The following is a 6,000-nucleotide window of genomic DNA, read 5'->3' on the forward strand; positions in this document are numbered from 1 at the left end:
GAGCATTGATCTGAAATGTTTCATGGATTACTGTGATGAGAGTGGGCATGGCGGTTTGTCATGACAAGGGCACGGTACACTGTGATACATGGGTCATGGAGGATTGTAATGACAATGTCATGGAGCATTGTGATGAGAATGGCATCGAGCATTGTGATGACAAGTGTCATGGAGCTTTGTGATGACAAGGACATGGAGCAGTGTGATGAGAGGGTTCATGGAGCATTGTGATGACAATGACATGGAGCATTGTGATGCCAAGGGTCATGGAGCTTTGTGATGACAAAGGTCATGGAGCATTTTGATGACAAGTGTGTGGTGCATTGTGATGAGAAGGGCAGGGAGCATTTTGATGACAGGGTCATGCAGCAATTTGATGAAAAGTGTAATGGAACATTTTGATGCCAGGGGTTATAGAACATTGTGATGCCAGGGGTCATGGAGCTTTGGGATGAAAAGGGTCATGGAGCATTTTGATGACAGGGGTTATGGAACATTGTGATGTCAGGGGTCATGGAACATTGTGCTGATAAGGGGATGTAGCATTGTGATGACAGGGGTCATGGATCATTGTGATAACAGGGGTGAGGGAGGATTGTGATGACTAGTGATGGAACATTGTGATATCTCATGTGAGAGAGTATTTGGATGAGAAGTGCATGGAGCATTGTGATTACAAGGTTTATGGAGCATAGCGATGACAAGGTTGTGGATCATTGTGGTGAAAAGCACATGGCACAATTTGATGACAAGGGTCATGGAGCATTGTTCTGACAAAGGCATGGAGCATTGTGATGACAAGGGTCACGGAGCATTGTGGTTACAAAGGTCACAGAGCCTTGTGATGACGCGGGCATGGATTGTTGCGATGACAAACGTTATGAAGCATTGTGATGACTGTAGTCACGGAGCATTGTGATGACAGGGGTCATGGAGCATTGTGATGACAATGGCATGGAGCATTGTGATGCCAAGTGTCATGGAGGATTCTGATGACAAAGGTAATGGAGCATTGTGGTGACAATGGTTTGGAGCATTGTGATGACAAGGATCAGGGAGCATTGTGCTGACAAGTGCATGGAGCATTGTGATGACAAGGGCATGGATCATTGTGATGACAAGGGTCATGGAGCATTGGGCTGAAAATGTGCATGGAGTATTGTGATGACAGGGGTCATGGAGCATTGTGATGACAAGGGAATGGAGCATGTTGATGACAAGGTCTTGGAGCATTGTGATGAGATGACCATGGAGACTTGTGATGACAAGTCTAATGGAGCATTCTTATGAAAAGGGGCATGGAGCATTGTGATTACGGGGGTCTTGAAGCATTGTGATGACAAGGGCATGGAGCATTGTGAGGCGAAGGCCATGGAACATTGTGATGACATGCGTCATGGAGCTTTGTGATGACAAGGGCATGGAGCATTGTGATGACAATGACATGGAGCATTGTGATGCCAAGGGTCATGGAGCTTTGTGATGACAAAGGTCATGGAGCATTTTGATGACAAGTGTGTGGTGCATTGTGATGAGAAGGGCAGGGAGCATTTTGATGACAGGGTCATGCAGCAATTTGATGAAAAGTGTAATGGAACATTTTGATGCCAGGGGTTATAGAACATTGTGATGCCAGGGGTCATGGAGCTTTGGGATGAAAAGGGTCATGGAGCATTTTGATGACAGGGGTTATGGAACATTGTGATGTCAGGGGTCATGGAACATTGTGCTGATAAGGGGATGTAGCATTGTGATGATAGGGGTCATGGAACATTGTGATAACAGGGGTGAGGGAGGATTGTGATGACTAGTGATGGAACATTGTGATATCTCATGTGAGAGAGTATTTGGATGAGAAGTGCATGGAGCATTGTGATTACAAGGTTTATGGAGCATAGCGATGACAAGGTTGTGGATCATTGTGGTGAAAAGCACATGGCACAATTTGATGACAAGGGTCATGGAGCATTGTTCTGACAAAGGCATGGAGCATTGTGATGACAAGGGTCACGGAGCATTGCGGTTACAAAGGTCACAGAGCCTTGTGATGACGCGGGCATGGATTGTTGCGATGACAAACGTTATGAAGCATTGTGATGACTGTAGTCACGGAGCATTGTGATGACAGGGGTCATGGAGCATTGTGATGACAATGGCATGGAGCATTGTGATGCCAAGTGTCATGGAGGATTCTGATGACAAAGGTAATGGAGCATTGTGGTGACAATGGTTTGGAGCATTGTGATGACAAGGATCAGGGAGCATTGTGCTGACAAGTGCATGGAGCATTGTGATGACAAGGGCATGGATCATTGTGATGACAAGGGTCATGGAGCATTGGGCTGAAAATGTGCATGGAGTATTGTGATGACAGGGGTCATGGAGCATTGTGATGACAAGGGAATGGAGCATGTTGATGACAAGGTCTTGGAGCATTGTGATGAGATGACCATGGAGACTTGTGATGACAAGTCTAATGGAGCATTCTTATGAAAAGGGGCATGGAGCATTGTGATTACGGGGGTCTTGAAGCATTGTGATGACAAGGGCATGGAGCATTGTGAGGCGAAGGCCATGGAACATTGTGATGACATGCGTCATGGAGCTTTGTGATGACAAGGGCATGGAGCATTGTGATTACATGGGTCTTGGAGCATTGTGCTGACAAGGGTCCTGGAGCCTTGTGATGACAAGGCCGTGGAACATTGTGATGGCAGGGGTCATGGAGCTTGTTATGACAGAGGTAATGGAGCATTGTGATGAGAAGTGCATTGAGCATTGGTCTGAAATATTTCATGGATTATTGTGATGAGAGTGGGCATGGCGCATTGTGATGACAAGGGCACGGTACACTGTGATACATGGGTGATGGAGGATTGTAATGACAATGTCATGGAGCATTGTGATGAGAAGGGCATCGAGCATTGTGATGACAAGTGCCATGGAGCTTTGTGATGACAAGGGCATGGAGCAATGTGATGCGAGGGTTCATGGAGCATTGTGATGACAATGACATGGAGCATTGTGATGCCAAGGGTCATGGAGCTTTGTGATGACAAGGGCATGGAGCAGTGTGATGCGAGGGTTCATGGAGCATTGTGATGACAATGACATGGAGCATTGTGATGCCAAGGGTCATGGAGCTTTGTGATGACAAAGGTCATGGAGCATTTTGATGACAAGGGTGTGGTGCATTGTGATGAGAATGGCAGGGAGCATTGTGATGACCAGGTAATGCAGTATTGTAAAGAGAGGTGTCAGGAAGCATTGTGATGACATATGTAATGGCCCATTGTGATGACAATGGCATGGAGCATTGTGATGCAAACTTCCATTGAGGATTCTGATCACAAAGGTAATGGAGCATTGTGATGACAATGGCTTGGAGCATTGTGATGACAAGTGTCAGGGAGCATTGTGCTGACAAGTGCATGGAGAATTGTGATGACAAGGGTCATGGAGCATTCTGATGACAAGCTTGTGTAGTATATTGATGACAATGGCATGGAGCATTGGGATGAAAAGGGCATGGGGCTTTGTGATGAAAAAGGCATGGAGCCTTTTCGTGACAGGGTTCAAGGAGCATTCTGATGACAAGTGTCAGGGAGCATTGTGATGACAAGTGTATTGAGAATTGTGATGACAAAGGTCATGGAGCATTGTGATGAAAAGGGCATGGATTATTGTGATGACAGTCATCACGGAGCGTTGTGAAGACAAGTGTTATGGAACATTGTGATCACAAGGGTTTGGAGCATTGTGATGACAGAGGTCATGGATCATTTAGATTTCAAGGAGCATGGAGCATTGTGATGACAAGGGCATGAAGCAATGTGATCCCAAAGTTCATGGAGGATTGTGATGACAACAGTAATGGAGTATTGTGATGACAAGCGCCTAGCGCATTGTAATGACAAGGCCATTTAGCATTTTGCTGACAAAGGAATGGAGCATTGTGATGACAGGTGTCATGGAGCACTGTGGTGACAAGCGTCACAGAGCCTTGTGAAAACAAGTGTCATGGAACATTGGGATGACAAGGGCATGGATCATTGTGATGACAATGGTCATGGAGCATTGGGCTGAAAATGTTCATGGAGTATTGTGATGACAGGGGTCATGGAGCATTGTGATTACAGGGGTCTTGGAGCATTGTGATGACAAGAGTCCCTGATCATTATGTTGTCAGGTGTCATGGAGTGTTGTGATGACAGTGGTCATGGAGCATTGTGATGATATTGGTCATGGAGCATTGTGATGAGAAGGTCATAGAGAATTGGGCTGAAAATGTTCATGGAGTATTGTGATGACAGGGGTCATGGAGCATTGTGATGACAAGGAAATGGAGCATGGTGATGACAAGGTCTTGGAGCATTGTGAGGAGATGACCATGGAGACTTGTGATGACAAATCTAATGGAGCATTCTGATGAAAAAGGGAATGGAACATTGTGATTACTGGAGTCTTCGAGCATTGTGATGACAAGGGCATGGAGCATTGTGAGGAGAAGACCATGGAACATTCTGATGACATGCGTCATGGAGCTTTGTGATGACAAGGGCATGGAGCATTGTGATTACATGGAACTTGGAGCATTGTGATGACAAGGGTCATGGAGCCTTGTGATGACAAGGCCGTGGAATATTATGATGGCAGGTGTCATGGAGCATTGTTACGACAGAGGTAACGGAGCATTGTGATGAGAAGGGCATTGAGCATTGATCTGAAATGTTTCATGGATTACTGTGATGAGAGTGGGCATGGCGGTTTGTCATGACAAGGGCACGGTACACTGTGATACATGGGTCATGGAGGATTGTAATGACAATGTCATGGAGCATTGTGATGAGAATGGCATCGAGCATTGTGATGACAAGTGTCATGGAGCTTTGTGATGACAAGGACATGGAGCAGTGTGATGAGAGGGTTCATGGAGCATTGTGATGACAATGACATGGAGCATTGTGATGCCAAGGGTCATGGAGCTTTGTGATGACAAAGGTCATGGAGCATTTTGATGACAAGTGTGTGGTGCATTGTGATGAGAAGGGCAGGGAGCATTTTGATGACAGGGTCATGCAGCAATTTGATGAAAAGTGTAATGGAACATTTTGATGCCAGGGGTTATAGAACATTGTGATGCCAGGGGTCATGGAGCTTTGGGATGAAAAGGGTCATGGAGCATTTTGATGACAGGGGTTATGGAACATTGTGATGTCAGGGGTCATGGAACATTGTGCTGATAAGGGGATGTAGCATTGTGATGACAGGGGTCATGGATCATTGTGATAACAGGGGTGAGGGAGGATTGTGATGACTAGTGATGGAACATTGTGATATCTCATGTGAGAGAGTATTTGGATGAGAAGTGCATGGAGCATTGTGATTACAAGGTTTATGGAGCATAGCGATGACAAGGTTGTGGATCATTGTGGTGAAAAGCACATGGCACAATTTGATGACAAGGGTCATGGAGCATTGTTCTGACAAAGGCATGGAGCATTGTGATGACAAGGGTCACGGAGCATTGTGGTTACAAAGGTCACAGAGCCTTGTGATGACGCGGGCATGGATTGTTGCGATGACAAACGTTATGAAGCATTGTGATGACTGTAGTCACGGAGCATTGTGATGACAGGGGTCATGGAGCATTGTGATGACAATGGCATGGAGCATTGTGATGCCAAGTGTCATGGAGGATTCTGATGACAAAGGTAATGGAGCATTGTGGTGACAATGGTTTGGAGCATTGTGATGACAAGGATCAGGGAGCATTGTGCTGACAAGTGCATGGAGCATTGTGATGACAAGGGCATGGATCATTGTGATGACAAGGGTCATGGAGCATTGGGCTGAAAATGTGCATGGAGTATTGTGATGACAGGGGTCATGGAGCATTGTGATGACAAGGGAATGGAGCATGTTGATGACAAGGTCTTGGAGCATTGTGATGAGATGACCATGGAGACTTGTGATGACAAGTCTAATGGAGCATTCTTA

Source organism: Mesoplodon densirostris, unplaced genomic scaffold (genome assembly GCF_025265405.1).
Source record: "Mesoplodon densirostris isolate mMesDen1 unplaced genomic scaffold, mMesDen1 primary haplotype scaffold_44, whole genome shotgun sequence".
Taxonomy (NCBI): Eukaryota; Metazoa; Chordata; class Mammalia; order Artiodactyla; family Ziphiidae; genus Mesoplodon; species Mesoplodon densirostris.